The 18485-nt window shown below is 42.5% G+C and overlaps 1 pseudogene; it reads left to right on the forward strand.

Moving 5' to 3' along the window:
* Positions 1 to 262: 262 nt before the first annotated feature.
* Positions 263 to 18154, forward strand: LOC106574373 (pseudouridine-5'-phosphatase-like; annotated as a pseudogene).
* Positions 18155 to 18485: the final 331 nt, after the last annotated feature.

An 18485-nucleotide genomic window follows, 5' to 3' on the forward strand; every position in this document is an offset into this window, starting at 1 on the left:
TGAGACTGATTCTTCTGAGTGAATAGGCAGAAGTGGGTTCTGAGTATAAAACTACTTTGCCCATCAGCCATTACAAAATGATGGACGACTGTAAAGAATCACCTTTTATTTGCGACAGCGTCATTTTTGTGAATCTAAATTCTTTTGATGTTGTGTAATGTAAACAGGTTTATGTATGTTCTGGAGATGAATAAAAGCATACATTTTTCTACTTGATAGTTGAGATTTTGGTACCAGTTGTCTATCAACACAATAGAATTTTAAACCGGTGACCCGTGTTCCTTTCGACATGGATGGATTATTATTAGGTTATTAATATACACTTTCTATTTGCACTTGAAACGATGGAGCAGAACAGAATGTGACACGAGTGAGCTACCTAGGCCTAGTTGGGTCCCGTGTGGCTCAATTGTTAGAGCATGGTGTTTGCAATGCCAGGGTTGTGGGTTCGATTCCCACGGGGGACCAGTACGAAAAAGAAAAAAAAAATGTATGAAATGTATGCATTCACTACTGCATTCACTACTGTCTGCTAAATGACTAAAATGTAAATGTAAAATGTAGCATTCAGTAACAACTCATTCATTCATGTGTGTTAACCATGGTGAAGCAAAATGAACATGTGATGTTTGCTAGCTATCTGTAAAGGAATCTTTCTAGAACCATAACATTGGCTAATCATTTCCATGTGCTGTCTTGCATAGTCTTCTGAATTTCGTGATTTAAATCTAGAATCCTTAGTTAAAAGCCTCTGTTTCAGTAAAAAGCAGGGGGATGGGTGTGGGTAAATGTAACCATTAAAATTCATAGAGATTTGAGGGCCCAAGGACTGACCATCCATGATATCAAAATGATAGATTTAACCATGTTTTGAAGATATACCGTTTGTTTACATTTCTGTTCTTCACAAACATTGTAGTTAAACAATGCGTATAATTTGGGTTCTGATGGGGTATGACAGTTGAACTAAGCTCGTGAGGCATTTATAAGTTATATTCTTCAAGAATCAATGGGTATATATCATTACTTTATAAGTCCAAAACTTGATGTAGCAACTAAGGATTTTAGCTTTAAGGTAAACATGTGGTGATAACATAGCTATCTAACTTTTATTTTGCACTGTTTTGAACTTGCAGATACAGAGAGGCTGTACACGGTGTCATACCAGGAAGTATGCGACCGGTTTGGAAACAAATACACCTGGGACGGGACGTCGTCTGTGATGGGTAAGAAAGCTATGGAGGCTTCCACCATTATACGAGACTTCCTAGAACTACCAATGACACCAGATGAACTTCTCAGTGAGACTAGAAAAATACAGGAGAGGATACTTCCTTCAGCTCAATTGATGCAAGGTAACTAGGGGTGTGTGTGTGTGTGTGTGTGTGTGTGTGTGTGTGTGTGTGTGTGTGTGTGTGTGTGTGTGTGTGTGTGTGTGTGTGTGTGTGTGTGTGTGTGTGTGTGTGTGTGTGTGTGTGTGTGTGTGTGTGTGTGTGTGTTATAGTTGTAGTTTGTGATAGTTTTCATAGTTACCTTAACATGAACAAAATAATTTATTCTCACCTATGAAATATCAGTCTCTGATGAGTGTATTGACAAACAAACTTTAATCCCATGTTTTCATTCATCAGGTAGAATAGAAGATCAGCAGGCTTTGTTAGTATTCACTGTGTGTAGGACTAACCAATGATGTGTACTGTACAGTACCAGTCAAAGGTTTGGACACACCTACTCATTCAAGGGGTTTTCTTAATTTTTTACTATTTTCAACACTGTAGAATAATAGTTAAGACTCATCCCAAACCATCTCAATTGGGTTGAGGTCGGGTGATTGCGGAGGCCAGGTCATCTGATGCACCACTCTCACACTCTCCTTCTTGGTCAAATAGCCCTTACACAGCCTGGAGGTGTGTTAGGTCTTTGTCCTGTTGAAAAACAAATGATAGTCCCACTAAGCTCACACCAGATACAATGGCGTATCGCTGCAGAATGCTGTGGTAGCCCTACTGGTTAAGTGTGCCTTGCATTCTAAATAAATCACAACCAGTGTCACCAGCAAAACACCACTACACCATCACACCTCCTCCATGCTTCATGGAGGGAACCACACATGCAGAGATCATATGTTCACCTACTCTCCGTCTCACAAAGACACAGCGGTGGAACCAAAAATCTCAAATTTGGACTCATCAGACCAAAGGACAGATTTCCACCGGTCTAATGTCCAATGCTCGTGTTTCTTGGCCCAAGCAAGTCTATTCTTCTTATTGGTGTCCTTTAGGAGTGGTTTCTTTGCAGCAATTCGACCATGAAGGCCTGATTCACGCAGTCTCCTCTGAACAGTTGATGTTGAGATGTCTCTGTTACTTGAACTCTGTGAAGCATTTATTTGGGCTGCAATCTGAGGTTCAGTTAACTTTAATGAACATATCCTCTTCCTTTCCTGTAGCGGTCCTCATGAGAGCCAGTTTCATCATGGCGCTTGATGCTTTTTGCGATGGCACTTGAAGAAATGTTCAAAGTTCTTGAAATGTTCCGTATTGACTGACCTTCATGTCATAAAGTAATGATGGACTGGCGTTTCTCTTTGCTTATTTGAACTGTTCTTGCCATAATATGGACTTGGTCTTTTACCAAATAGGGCTATCTTCTGTATACCACCCCTACCTTGTCACAACACAACTGATTGGCGCAAATGCATTAAGAAGGAAAGAAATTCTACAAATTAACTTTTAACAAGACATGTGATAATTGAAATGCATTCAAGGTGACTATCTCATGAAGTTGGTTGAGAGAATGCCAAGAGTGTGAAAGCAAAGGGTGGCTACGTTGAAGAATCTCAAATATAAAATATATTTTGATTTGTTTAACAATTTTTTGGCTACTACAGCCGTGGCCAAATTTTTGAGAATGACACAAATATAAATTTTCACAAAGTCTGCTGCCTCAGTTTGTATGATGGCAATTTGCATATACTCCAGAATGTTATGAAGAGTGATCAGATGAATTGCAATTAATTGCAAAGTCCCTCTTTGCCATGCAAATTAACTGAACCCCCCAAAAACATTTCCACTGCATTTCAGCCCTGCCACAAAAAAGGACCAACTGACATCATGACAGTGATTCTCTGTTTAACACAGGTGTGAGTGTTGACGAGAACAAGGCTGGAGATCACTCTGTCATGTTGATTGAGTTCGAATAACAGACTGGAATCTTCAAAAGGAGGGTGGTGCTTGGAATCATTGTTCTTCCTCTGTCAACCATGGTTACCTGCAAGGAAACAAGTGCCGTCATCATTGCTTTGCACAAAAAGGGCTTCACAGGCAAGGATATTGCTGCCAGTAAGATTGCACCTAAATCAACCATTTATCTGACCATCAAGAACTTCAAGGAGAGCGGTTCAATTGTTGTGAAGAAGGCTTCAGGGCGCCCAAGAAAATCCAGCAAGCGCAAGGACCGTCTCCTAAAGTTGATTCAGCTGCGGGATTGGGGCACCACCAGTACAGAGCTTGCTCAGGAATGGCAGCAGGCAGGTGTGAGTGCATCTGCACGCACAGTGAGGCGAAGACTTTTGGAGGATGGCCTGGTGTCAAGAAGGGCAGCAAAGAAGCCACTTCTCTCCAGGAAAAACATCAGGGACAGACTGATATTCTGCAAAAGGTACAGGGATTGGACTGCTGAGGACTGGGGTAAAGTCATTTTCTCTGATGAATCCCCTTTCCGATTGTTTGGGGCATCCGGAAAAAAGCTTGTCCGGAGAAGACAAGGTGAGCGCTACCGTCAGACCTGTGTCATGCTAACAGTAAAGCATCCTGAGACCATTCGTGTGGGGTTGCTTCTCAGCCAAGGGAGTGGGCTCACTCACAATTTTGCCTAAGAACACAGCCATGAATAAGGAATGGTACCAACACATCCTCCGAGAGCAACTTCTCCCAACCATCCAGGAACATTTTGGTGTCAAACAATGCCTTTTCCAGCATGATGGAGCACCTTGCCATAAGGCAAAAGTGATAACTAAGTGGCTCGGGGAACAAAACATCGATATTTTGGGTCCATGGCCAGGAAACTCCCCAGACCTTAATCCCATTGAGAACTTGTGGTCAAACCTCAAGAGGCGAGTGGACAAACAAAAACCCACAAATTCTGACAAACTCCAAGCATTGATTATGCAAGAATGGGCTGCCATCAGTCAGGATGTGGCGTAGAAGTTAATTGACAGCATGCCAGGGCGGAATGCAGAGGTCTTGAAAAAGAAGGGTCAACACATTGACTCTGTATCAACTTCATGTAATTGTCAATAAAAGCCTTTGACACTTATGAAATGCTTGTAATTAAACTTCAGTATTCCATAGTAACATCAGACAAAAATATCTAAAGACACTGAAACAGCAAACTTTCTGGAAAATAATATTTGTGTCATTCTCAAAACTTTTTACCACGACTGTACATGATTCCATATGTGTTATTTCATAGTGTTGATGTCTTATTCTACTATGTAGAAAATAGTACAGCTAAAGAAAAACCCTTGAATGAGTAGGTGTGTCCAAACGTTAACTGGTAACCAGAAGTGGAGAAGCTCATCCACCATCTCTGTAAACACAACGTGCCCATCGCCATAGCGACAAGCTCAGCAGGCCTGACGTTTGAGATGAAGACCAGTCAGCACAAAAACTTTTTTGACCTGTTCAGCCACATCGTTCTGGGGGACGACCCCAATGTGAAAAACAGCAAACCTCAACCTCAGTCCTTCTTGGTGTGTGCCAACAGGTTCACTCCTCCTGTGCCTCCAGGCACAGTAATAGGGACAGTAGCCAACAGTGGGTAGTGGAGTAGACTATTGCCCTATACTTGTTGCCTCATGAATAAACAAGCTAAGCATAAAATAACCAGACATGATAAGAGGGACAGACCAGTAGACACGCTAAGATACTCTCATACCCACCTAGTAACATTGGAGGGGGAAAGCAGCCCGAAGGTCACCAATTCCTACCAATCATGGCTCAGATGCTATAAATGATAGGAAAAGGGACAGGGTAGTAGACAGTGGGCTGGCACAACTTATAATGCTGAAAAAGAGCAACCCCTAAAAGTTGTACACCAATTCAGTTGTTTTTAATTTGTTACTTAGTATAGTCATTCATAGGCTAATCACTGAGCAGATAAACTAAAGTGTTTTTATAGGAACCTGTGGAATTGCGTTTACACCTCCAAGAAAGTGGGTTATCTCTTAAGCCCATAACCAATTCTGTTGTTCGGAAGGTTACCAAGGCTAATGTCATCCTGTCATGCTTCAATGCCCCAGCTATCACCTGTTCCTAAGACACGTCAAAGGAATTATTATCTAGACACTGACTAACTGACTGATCGACTGTAGCACATCCAAACTAGGCTATCGAAAGTGTAGCCTCTATTTATAAGAAACTATGGAATTTCATTAATTTGCACATCCAGAAAGTGAGGGAAATGATTAAACCTATAACCGACTTCATACCCTCTCATTCATTTCCATTTTCAATGCCAATGTTTTGGCTTATTAAGCGTAGCTGTAAGTAACAGATCTGTGTTGTCAACACCAGCCATGAAAATACCCCCAACACTCCCACAACACTGAGGAATCCCACTGTGTACATTCCAAATGGCACCATTTTCCCTTTTATAGTGCACTACATTTGACCAGGGCCCATAGTGCTCTAGTCAAATATGCACTATATAGGGAATAAGGTGCTACTTGGGATGTAGCCACTACCATGTTTAATCACCTTCCTTCCATGCCTGTTTTAGCAAACCCTCCTATGAAATAGGTCTACAATCATCAGGGTTAGAAGACTACATTCAGTTAGTTTTACAGAGAGCTATCAAATGGAAAACGGAAAATGGGAACCCGAAAAGAGAGGTTAATAGCTTTGGATTTGTTGTTTTCCTTTTTGAGGTAAATGAATCTCCCTAACAGGTGCAGGGCTGTAGGTTTTTCTGCAAATGCGTCTGCTGCAGCAGCAGCCTTCAGTACTTGTCGGCCTGCTTTTTTAATCTTGGAGGCTTCCAAACATACACAGTTAGGACTTGCGTTTTTCTTGATGAGATATGGAACTGCGGCTGAGAGGGGAATCTGTTTAGTGGAATAACGAATTATGATGCATCACACCCTGGCTCCTCTCCTCTCTTCGTGACGGTTTTGCCTAAGCACAGAGTGAGAGAGAGAAATAGGGAGGGAGGGACAGATTGCGATTCAGGATTGCAAGGAGGAGACAGGAGAAAGACAGAATGCAATAAAAAGAAAAGGGGAGCGTGTATTAACATTGTGTCCGCAGCTTCTCTCCTACCCCCAGATTAGTATAAGCAGTGATGAATTTACAATTGAATTAATTGCAGTGAGGCATTTTACAGAAACTGCAGCGAAGACAGGCGTAGGTGATACATTTGAGTTGTATTTTTTTGTCCTTTTTACCTCTGAAATGTTAGCATTATTTGAAGCGTTCACTACAACTGTACATGTTCAATAACAGTCGTGCAGTGACATTTCAATACATTTCTCAGGATGCATTTTTCTTCTGGTGCTTAAAAGGTTGCTGTTTATATCAACGTTATTGGGAGGAAGGTTTCCTGGAATACACGCATGAAGTGACGTGAGGCATTTTGAGGGCCATGATGATGCTACGCAACACTGCAGGTAATACGCTTGGCAGACTACTTAAAACCCTCTCACAAGTGAGTAATGTGCCCAGCCCAGTACTCTGTCTCTATGGTGACCAAAGGCAAGGAAATAAGCCCCCACCTCCTCCATTTTTCACTTTCTCCCCAGCACACAAAAAATACTATGACATAGAGAGAGTGAGGGAGAAAGGGAGGGAGGCCGAGGGAGATAGAGAAAAGGTTTTTACGAAAGGTGTGTGTGCTCAGCCTACCAACTAAGATTAATGAAGTAGGGTGCAATTTGGGACATACATTGAAAGACAGGGAGAAAAGTAATTCCGCTACCATTAATCATAAATGACCTTACACCAAGGAAAGGTTTATAGCACCAAAAACGGTACAATTAGGACATGAAATGAACTTGTATAAAATGAAATAGGCCTATTATAGCATGGATCATCTTAAAGATATTGAAAGAGAGACTTGTGTTTAACTGTTGTAGGTAGTTGAGCTAGAAACTGAATTATGCGCACGGGAAAGAGTCGTGCCTTACAAAAAGACCGATGTCTTCACACTCTTACTGAGTCTTAAAACCCTGTGTAGACTATGGTAAAAGAAACCCAACCAACCTTATTTAAAAAGAGTGAGGCGACAAGATGTTTTAGAAAAGACCCACTTACGTCCCAAATGACAATATATTCCCTCTTCACACACTACTTTTGACCAGGGGCCATAGGGCTATGGTCAAAATGAGTACACTGTATAGGGAATAGGGTGCCATTTGGGACTAAGTCACAGAGAGGCTCACACAGAGGGTGTAAAGAGTCAGTACAGAGACAGTATTGGCTCCAGAGCTTGGATCTGTAGCTAGCCTAGATAAGGATATTACAACAACAACACAATGCTGATTTAGGGACAACCAGTCGCCTCGGCTACACCCCTGTATTTTATGGGCCTTTCAACTATCTGGACCCAGTGGGCCTCTCTGCTGTGCAGATGCACCAACCTCATAATAAATGGTAACTGCTGCTATAATCCCAAAATAGACACATTATTCAATATTTCAACCATCTAGTCCATTTTTTCTTTTATTCTTCAATTTAGCTATCACAGTGTGAACTGTGATGCGTTTGTTGTGCCCAGTGTGTTTGGTGCTGGTGGATTGAAATGGTCAGGGACTAAAACAGGCTGGATCTATCTATCTGAATAGTGAAGGCTGTGCTATTGTACAGCCCTAATGATGTTCCTTATGAACAGACAGATCCATGTGCTTTGACGGAGAAGGTAGGGCATCACTGCGAGTAAAAAAAAAAACAGGAGTGTTTTTTAATATCAGCTCTATGAAATATTCAATATTTGAGCTTTGAAGTTCTCTGCAAAAATATTATGGACACAGTGGTGCTTTAAGTGGTCAGAAGGTCAGTCCTTAATAGCAGGAGATGTAATTCCGCTTGCCTTGTACTCAGCAGTAATGTGCTTGTTTAGGTTTTTATATCTAGTGCTGGATTTTAGTGGCCTAAAATCATGTGAACTCCCATTCATTTCAGATACACAATATTATTTTATTTGTTAAAGTCCTTTTTTTCACTAAGCCTGTTGGGTCCTTTTCTGTCCAACACCAAATCAGGAACGGGGAGAATACATTGTCAGTGGGTCTGTCTGAGTTTATGAGGAGCTTTAACAGTATTGATCACTCCTTTTATTCTGTTGGAAAGAAATGCCAACACTGGCATGAAGATATAAGATTTACGGACAGACACTCAGTCAATGGGGATGTTTATGAGCTCCCAGGGAGTGTCACTGTCACAGCCGGTATACAAGTTAAAGGCTATTTCCTGGAGGTCGAGTTCACTGAAATATCATGGTTTGTTAATGATTTTCTTATCTGGAAAGTAGTTGTGGAAGGTGGTGCGGGAGAGAATTGACTTCACTCAATCATCAATAGGTATGTCTTTACCTTGACCTTCTATTTCCGCCATTTCTAGATGACGTGACCCTTACCTAGCGTTATTTATGAAGTCTACCTATTCCATAGCCTGTATGTATCCTAAATCTTTCAAAACCTAATCTCTCTCAACAGATTCCGGGCGCTCCGCAAGCACAGTGGCTGTTAGAAGAGACTATTCTAAACCTAGTCTTTTTCTGAGTAAAAGATGAAAATGTTTCCTCACTCCTCAGACACCAAATGAAAGCCTATTCTGCTCCTGTCTGCCATCTGGACCAAAGTGACAAACATCTGACTGATCTCTCCATGTGATTTTCCTCAGGTTGACCAAACCACTCATTAGCCTTGTGAACGCAACCCTCTGGAGGCCAATGGATTGCCCTGTTACGCGTTTATACAGTGCTCTCCTGGGCTGCGTCCCAAATGACACCCTATTCCCTTTATAGTGCACAACTTTTGAGTGCACTACAGAGCCCTATGGACCCTGGTAAAAAGTTGGGCACTGTAAAGGGAATAGGGCGCCATTTAGGACGCAACCTCCATGACCTCCAGATTTGTAAATGATGGCCTTTATTTCCTGTTTCCTGTGTATAACAAAGTACCCCGTAACATAGATGATAAAACGTTACACATCCTGTAGCCAGCCTGCCCTGGGCTTAGAGATGGTTTAGAAGAGGTAGCAGGCAATCTATCACTGTCTCTTCACTCACTCAACAACCCACGTTGCAGGCCCGAATATACACACATCGCACAACTCCTTGCTGTGTGATGTGTTAGTTTCAAGTATTTTCTTGCTAAGGTACCGTTCATCAAGTTTGAGAATGCATCAGTCTGAGACCGACTGTTTGATGTATGAACACACTGCTGCACTACCTACCTTATTGCATTAAGCTCAGACCAGATTGGTGTCGGAAACAAGACGAGAGGCAGAATGATTGTTTTATTTACCCAACATAAACAAAACATCAACTGCTCTGATTAAATATTGAAGGGAAAGAGACTGTACAGACGCTGTTATTTTAGTGAATGGCTGTGTCACCGTGACAAGCTCCATCTTAAGCCGTGCGAAAGTTAACAGACACACAGGCACTCTGGTGTTGACATAGTTGGTTTGCCTTGTCGTGTCAGACGTTGACAAAAGCGACAAGTGAAGTAATATGTTAGAGCAGAGGATCAGCCTCTTTAAGATATAACACCTGAGGAAAAAAGAAAATGATTGTTGAATGGATCACTGTCAAACAACTGTGTGTGTCTAAAGTCCATTCAAAATACGTTATTTTTAAAAAATCTCTCTTGATGTGTCCTTCCAGGAACATAAAAATTACACAAAATGACACAACAAAATAGAAAATGACACAGTGAAGGTAGTATTTAGTAGTAGTATTTAGTAGTAGTATTTATTGGGATCCATACAGGGGAAATAAAACACAAATAAAATGCATAACCTGCCTCTGTCTCACGCTTCAGGAACAGGAGATGTCTTCTACCCTATGAGCCATTCTGACTCAGACAAGCCATGGCTTGTGCAAAGCCACCCACCTACATAATTCAACACATAACACTGTGTAAATTACAATACAAAATATATCAACACGGCTCTCTTCACAGTCCCCTTTGAGCCGTAAGGTGTTCTTTTATCTGTTTTTTTTTTAAATCTGTTTTTATGGCTTTCTTGAGTTACCGGAGGTGGGAGAGTTCCATGTAGTCATAGCTCAATTAATACTGTGCGTTTCCCAGCCTCTGTTTTGGACCTGGTGACTGTGAAGAGACGACCTGGTTGCATGTCTTGCGTTGTACCGATGAGTGTCCGAACTGTGTACCAACTGCTTCAACAGACAGTTCAGTACCTTCAACACATCGATATCTTGCACAAAGACCGATATTGATGCAGTCAGTCTCTCCTCTACTCTGAGCTAGGAGAGATTGACATGCATGTTACTGACATTCGCCATCTGTGTACATTTAAATACAATATGTGCTGCTCTGTTCTGGACCAACTGTCATTTACCTATGTCCCTCTTTGCCGCACATGACCCCGCAACTGGGCAGTAGTCCAGGTGCGACAAAGGCCTGTAGGACCTGTCTGGTCGACTGAGATGTCAAGAAAGCAGAGCAACACCTCCTCATCGACAGACCTCTTCCCATTTTAGTAACCATTGAGTCTATATGATTTTACCATGACACTGTAGCTTGCTATCTAGGGTTACAGCCAGCAGTTCAGTCTCTTTAAGTTGCTCAATCGCCACATTATTCAATAATAGATCTGGAGGAGCTTTACGGTTAAGTGAGTGATTTGTCCCAAAAACAATACTTTTAGTTTTTTTTATATTTAGCACCAGCCTATTGCTAGTTACCCATTCTAAAATTGACTAGAGCTCTATGTTAAGGGTGTCAATTACTTATTTTACTGTCGTAGCCGACATACACTGAGTGTACAAAACATTAGGAACACCTGTTCTTTCCATGACAGACTGACCAAGTGAATCCAGGTGAAAGCTACAGTATGATCTCTTATTGATGTCACTTGTTAAATCAACCTCAAGCAGTGTAGGTGAAGGGGAGGAGACAGGTTAAAGAAGGATTTTTAAGCCTTGAGACAGTTGAGACATGGATTGTGTGTGTGCCATTGAGGGTGAATGGGCACTCCAAAGGACATTGGAGTCATGGGCCAGCATCCCTGTGGAACGCTTTTGACAGCTTGTAGAGTCTATGCCCTGACGAATTGAGGCTGTTCTGAGGGCAAAACGGGGGGGTGCAACTCAATATTAGGAAGGTGTCTCGAATGTTTTGTACTGTTACGTTCCTCTGTGTCTGTGTTGTTGTGTGTGTGTGTGTGTGTGTGTGTGTGTGTGTGTGTGTGTGTGTGTGTGTGTGTGTGTGTGTGTGTGTGTGTGTGTGTGTGTGTGTGTGTGTGTGTGTGTGTGTGTGTGTGTGTGTGTGTGTGTGTGTGTGTGTGTTTCAGGATGGCTTCCTGGATTCCAAAGCAGCTGATTGGTCGGCCCATCACTAAATGGAGCTCTGACTCCGCCTTCTTGTCAGGGGATACAGTTGTCTGCAATTGCCGACTCCTTCTGCAGCTTGAAAAGCCAGGGCTCCTTTGTTAGGAGAGAGAGCTTCTTTGTATGTGCTGTGTTGGTTTTTGGTCTGGTAAATTTGTCAAAAGTGTTTTGTAGCCACTCCTGTAGAGGTATGTGTATACCATAGTACCTAGTGTTTTTGGTTTATTGAAATTGTTCTGTTTCATTTGTTCCCAGGGGGGGAAGTCACCTTAGGAGTGTTTAGGCAAGAGGCCTGTGGGCATACATATACCCGTAGTATATACTCTGTCTATGCACACTAGGTAAGACCTGGGCGGACCACCCCCTGTATTTTGGTTAGTTCGCCAGGTGGTGGGAGAGGGGGAACTTTAACCTTTACTTTCTTTGCTTTGGTTCCTTCCAGCCCCTTTTCCCCACCTTACCGTGTGAAGGAAGAATAAATTCCCTGTAAACGGTAATATTCTCTCCCTCTGTCATCCTTACCCGCACCTACAATCACATACCTTTTTTCACTCCACGGGGAGTTGAGTTGTAGCAGGCTGTTGCGTTCCCTCCTCCGAGAGGTGTACGTAACAGTACACTCAGTGTATATTCTGTGGAAGGTTGTTAATAGAAACAGAAAACAATGGCCCAAGCCGGCTGCCCTGCTGTACACCACACTCAAACCGAATTTGCATTAGAGCGGTTTCGATAAAATAAAACAACTGTGTTCTATTAGATGGGTAACTCTCTATCCATGATTAAGAGGATGCAAATCCAGAACACTTAAGTGTTTTTTTCAGCAATAGGTTTTGATCAATGACAGTCTAACAAAACCGCTTCTTACTATCAATTTCTTTCAGCCAATCATCAGTCATTTGTGTCAGAGCCGAGCATGTTGAGTGCCCTTCCCTATATGAATGCTGAAAGTCTGTTCTTAATTTGTTTTCTGTAAAATAACTTTTGAGCCCCACTGTACCTTCCTCTCCTCATTCATCTGTGTGTAGATTTGGTAAACCCAGCTTTATTTCCTAGTTTCCCTGGTCCATGTGTAGGTTGAGTGCCTATGGCGACTGTGACCTACGGTTCTCTGCTTCTCCATCTGGGCAGAATGGCTCATCTAATGAGTATTCCCCAGGGACTGACCATGCTGCCAGGTCAAGTCTATGTGACAGATCCAGACCCTGCTCTCTGTTTACAGTAGCATGAGCCTACTGTCTAGCAACAAGCCTACACACTCATCTGCCATAACATACAGTCCATATGATTCAATAACATAACACACAGTACATATGATTCCATCATATAACATACATACACTGCATGATCAAAAGTATGTGGACACCTACTCGTCGAACATCTCATTCCAAAATCATGGGCATTAACATGGAGTTGGTCCCCCCCCCCCCCCCCCCCCCTTTTCTGCTACAACAGCCTCCACTCTTCTGGGAAGTCTTTCAACTAGATGTTGAAACATTGCTGCAGGGACTTGTTTCCATCCAGCCACGAGCATTAGTGAGGTCGGCACTGATGTTGGGCGATTAGGCCTGGCTCGCAGTCGGCGTTCCAATTCATCCCAAAGGTGTTCGAAGGGGTTGAGGTCAGGGCTCTGTGTAGGCCGGTCAAGTTCTTCCACACCGATCTCGACAAACCCTTTCTGTATGTACCTCGCTTTGTGCACGAGGGCATTGTCGTGCTGACACAGGAATTGCCTTCCCCAAACTGTTGCCACAAAGTTGGAAGCACAGCATCATCTAAAATGTCATTGTATGCTGTAGCGTTAGGATTTCCCTTCACTGGAACTAAGGGGAAAACAGCCCCAGACCATTATTCTTCCTCCACCAAATTTTACAGTTGGTACTATGCATTTAAGCAGGTATCGTTCTCCTGACATCCACCAAACCCAGATTAATCCGCCGTACTGCCAGATGGTGAAGTGTGATTCATCACTCCAGAGAATGCGTTTCCACTGCTCCAATGGTGCCGAGCTTTACACCATTCCAGCCAACGCTTGGCATTGCGCATGGTGATCTTAGGCTTGTGTGTGGCTGCTTGGCCATGGAAACCCATTTCATGGAGCTCCTGACGAACAGTTCTTGTGCTGATGTTGCTTCCAGAGGCAGTTTGGAACTCGGTAGTGAGTGTTGCAACCGAGGACAGACCATTTTTTGTACTATGTGGTCCTGTTCTGTGAGCTTGTGTGGCCTACCACTTCGCGGCTGAGCTGTTGTTGCTCCAAGACATTTCCACTTTGCAATAACAGCACTTGCAGTTGACCGGGACAGCTTTAGCAGGGCAGCACTTTGTCGAACTGACTTGTTGGAAAGGTGGCATCCTATAACGGTGCCACGTTGAAAGTCACTGAGCTCTTCAGTAAGGCCATTCTACTGCTAATGTTTGTCTATAGAGATTGCATGGCTGTGTGCTCGATTTTATATACCTGTCAGCAATGGGTGTGGCTGAAATAGCCGAATCCACTAATTTGAAGGGGTGTCCACATTCTTTTGTATATTTAGTGTATCTGATTAAATCACATAACATACACTACCGTTCAAAAGTTTGGGGTTACTTAGAAATGTCCTTGTTTTCCATGAAAACACATGAAATGACTTGCAAAATGAATAGGAAATATAGTCAAGACTTTGACAAGATTTAAAAATAATAATTTTTTATGGAAATAAAAATTGTGTCCTTCAAACTTTGCTTCGTCAAAAAAATCATCCATTTGCAGCAATTACAGCCTTTCAGACCTTTGGCATTCTAGTTGTCAATTTGTTGAGGTAATCTGAAGAGATTTCACCCCAAACTTCCTGAAGCACCTCCCACAAGTTGGATTGGCTTGATGGGCACTTCTTACATACCATACGGTCAAGCTGCTCCCACAACAGCTCAATAGGGTTGAGAACCGGTGACTATGCTGGCCACTCCATTATAGACAGAATACCAGCTAATTGCTTCTTCCCTAAATTGTTCTTGCATAGTTTGGAGCTGTGCTTTGGGTCATTGTCCTGTTGTAGGAGGAAATTGTCTCCAATTAAGCGCCGTCCACAGGGTATGGCATGGCATTGCAAAATGGAGTGATAGGCCTTCTTCAAAATCCCTTTTACCCTGTACAAATCTCCCACTTTACCACCACCAAAGCACCCCCATAACATCACATTGCCTCCACCATGCTTGACAGATGGCGTCAAGCATTCCTCCAGCATCTTTTCGTTTTTTCTGCATCTCAAGTATGTTCTTCTTTGTAATCCGAACACCTAAAACTTAGATTCGTCTGTCCATAACACTTTTTTCCAATCTTCCTCTGTCCAGTGTCTGTGTTCTTTTGCCCATCTTAATCTTTTCTTTTTATTGGCCAGTCTGAGATATGGTCTTTGTAAGAAAATATATGGCTTTTTCCAGCAGAGTCGTCTCATCACTGTTAACGTTGAGACTGGTGTTTATTTGTGGGTACTATTTAAGGAAGCTGCCAGTTGAGGACTTGTGAGGCATCTGTTTCTCAAACAGACACTCTAATGTACTTGTCCTCTTGCTCAGTTGTGCACTCCCACTCCTCTTTCTATTCTGGTTAGAGCCAGTTTGCTCTGTTCTGTGAAGGGAGTAGTACACAGCGTTTTACGAGATCTTCAGTTTCTTGGCAATTTCTCGCATGGAATAACCATCATTTCTTAGAACAAGAATAGACTAACGAGTTTCAGAAGAAAGTTCTTTGTTTCTGGCCATTTTGAGCCTGTAATCGAACCCACTAATGCTGATGCTTCTTTAATCAGGACAACAGTTTTCAGCTGTGCTAACATAATTGCAAAGGGGTTTTGTAATGATCAATTAGCCTTTTAAAATGATTAACTTGGATTAGCTAACACAACGTGCCATTGGAACACAGGAGTGATAGTTGCTGATAATGGGCCTCTGTACACCTATGTAGATATTCCATAAAAAATCTGCTGTTTCCAGCTACAATAGTCATTTACAACATTAACAATGTCTACACTGTATTTCTGATCAATTTGATGTTATTTTAATGGACAAAAAAATCGTCTTTTCTTTCAAAAACAAGGACATTTTTAAGTGACCCCAAACTTTTAAACAGTAGTGTTCATATGACTCAGTCACATAACATGCATCCATATGATTAAAACCCATAACTGTCCATATGATTCAATCCCATTCTCCATTCCCAGTCTCTCTGAGGGAAACTTTTCTCTCCTTGTTTTAAGTGTCCTGTGATAGTCCTGTAAACTACTAAACGTCCTGGTCCGTTCGGCTGAAGTAGGTGCTGCTGGCTGCCAAGCAGGCCCTGGATCTGCTCCATAACAACACTACGCTGTGTCCTGTCATCTCCCATTAATACTCCGTTGTAAAGGGAGTGTGTGTGACGTGCTGCTGAGCCGGCTATTCACAGTAGTCTTGGCACCAGCCACTGTAGTCTGATGTGCGTCCCTAATGGCATCCCATTCCCTACGTAGTGCACTACTTTTGAGAAGAGCCTGGTCAAAAGCAGTGCACTATGTAGGGAATAGGGTGTCATTTGGAAAGTATCCACACACACACTGAGTCTCCCCCTCTTCTCTTCTTGTGTTGTGGCATTGACTGCCTTGGGTACACTGTGAATACAGATTAAATTGGTTCTGATGAATGTTGCATGTGTTTGGGTGTATGCCTCGGGACTGGTTGTTAATCTTCCATGGGGCTGGCTGTTGGAGGCCTGCATGGTGAACGACTTTGGGTTCTCTGTCTGTTCTCCGTTCACTGTTCCCAATGCATGGTATAGCAGGCCTGTAGTTGAACAATAAAATATATATTTTTGAAGCAAACTTCCATTGTCCTAACAATGAGTGGGAGTAAAGACCCTTGACCCTTTATAAGGCAAATCACCACCCTAATCTCTCTTTGCTGCTGTGACCTGGTCACAGATCTGCTTGTGCCCTTGCAAACTCCATTGCTCATTGTCAACCCAAACATATTTGCCATGACAATGAGTGACAAGGAGTTGGCATGATAGTCTGAGTGCCAGTCTGTTTGTGCTATGTGCCTTCCTCCTGAGCCAACATGGAGCCACAGTGCATTTGAGTCCTGTTTCCCTCTCGTCCATTACAATGCAGCCATTGAACACTGATTTAAGGTTAATTTGCCTGGCTCGTTGCTAATTCAGTCTTAGTTGCTTCCAATTAAGGGGCATTACCTAGCTAGAAGCCCCTCGGTAGCCTTGCTGCTCTGTGTTTCCATACTTATTGTCCCTCTCCTAGGCAAGAGTCAATTAGTCAAATCTTCTAGAGTCCTTGAGTCGGCTTCTATTGTTCCACCTGGGAACCTTTATTAGGTTATTTTAGTTCCATTTAAGAATGAGAGAAGAGACTGACTCGTAGTCAGGGTATTTAGGGTATTTCCGAAGCTGCTAGGTCAATCTGGTACAATTAAATTACATTGTCTGTCACCATTAGTGTGTGTGGTAAGTCAAAGGCAAATTGGAGGGAAATCATGTAGAAGAAAGAACATTGCAGAAAATAGTGCAATTGTGTGATTCTTTTTGTGCACTCATTCAAATTATAGAGATTGATTGAACCTTGAATTAGGTAGAGTGGCGGGAGACGTCTTTGGAGGGGGTGTTTTGTTTGAAAAGCCAGGAAGCATAGCTATTGAGGTTCAAAAAGCGCAGGATGTCGGAAGTTCCCAATGAATAAAAGGAAAGCTCTGGTCACTCAGTTCATTGTCCATTCTTCTCAACACTGCTTCCATATTGGCTTCTCATTCGCATGCTGCCTCTATTCATGCCTCTGTGACGCAAAGGTAAGAGTCAGAAACATACTGTGGGTCACCTCACCTCAACACGCGTTATTCAGTATGACAGCCTTCCTCTGCTCTGTTTTCTCCACCAGACACTGAGTTGACATAGGCTTCTCAGTCCAAAACGTTGTGCTGTGTCAATAGACTGTACTGTTGTATGTTGTGGTTGCATAATGAGGCATCATAAACCTTGTCATACTTCCTCTATTTAAAAAATGGATAACTTCTGGTACTTCTGGTATTTTGCCTTCAACCTCCTGTAGTGGACACACTCGGTTATAATACATAATTGACTGTATAGCAGAATTACATGAACCATTGTTCACTTCATTATGCTCCCATGTGAATTTATAAATCCCTTTGTCTCCTTTCACTTTTTATTTAACACTGTTTGACATCCAGCACCTGCTTGTCTTGTTTCCTCTCTCAACAGTGCCTGGTGTTTGAGGATGCTCCTATGGGTGTTAAGGCCGGCCTGGCGGCTGTGATGCAGGTGGTCATGATCCCCGATGACAAACTAGACCGAGGCTTTACCCCAGGAGGCCACACTGGTCCTGAGGACCATGGAGGACTTCAAACCAGAGATGTTCGGCCTACCGGCCTATGACTGAGCTCCATCTCCGCTTCCTGCTCAGGACTGAGAACTTACCCATGCTTTCTACCCCCCATTTTCACCATTTAGCCTAATCAAAGCAATGTAATGATGCTAATCACAATGATCACAATGCTGATCCAAATTATGCAATGACGCTGAATTTGATTGTTACTTGGAACTGTGATCAAGTTGTTGTTAGTGAAATATAGATATTTTTGTTTTGGCCAAATAATGAGAATGGCTGAGAATAATGGTTGAAATGTCAACATATTGAGATGTCATTTTTTTGTCTGAACAATTACACAGGTTGGTATTGTAAACAACTCGCTGCCGATCAGTTTGAAGGCTTTTATTGTGATATGGAGTGCATCCCAAATGGCACCCTATTCCCTACATAGTGCACGACTTTTGAGTCCAACACAGTCATTCTAGGTAAAGATGTTTCAGTCTCTGAGTCTTAATGTCCTTGAACAGCTTTCTTAACCAACTGGCGTTTAAGCTGTTGGATTCTCCC

Source organism: Salmo salar, chromosome 16 (assembly GCF_965601325.2).
Source record: "Salmo salar chromosome 16, fSalSal1, whole genome shotgun sequence".
NCBI classification, from domain to species: domain Eukaryota; kingdom Metazoa; phylum Chordata; class Actinopteri; order Salmoniformes; family Salmonidae; genus Salmo; species Salmo salar.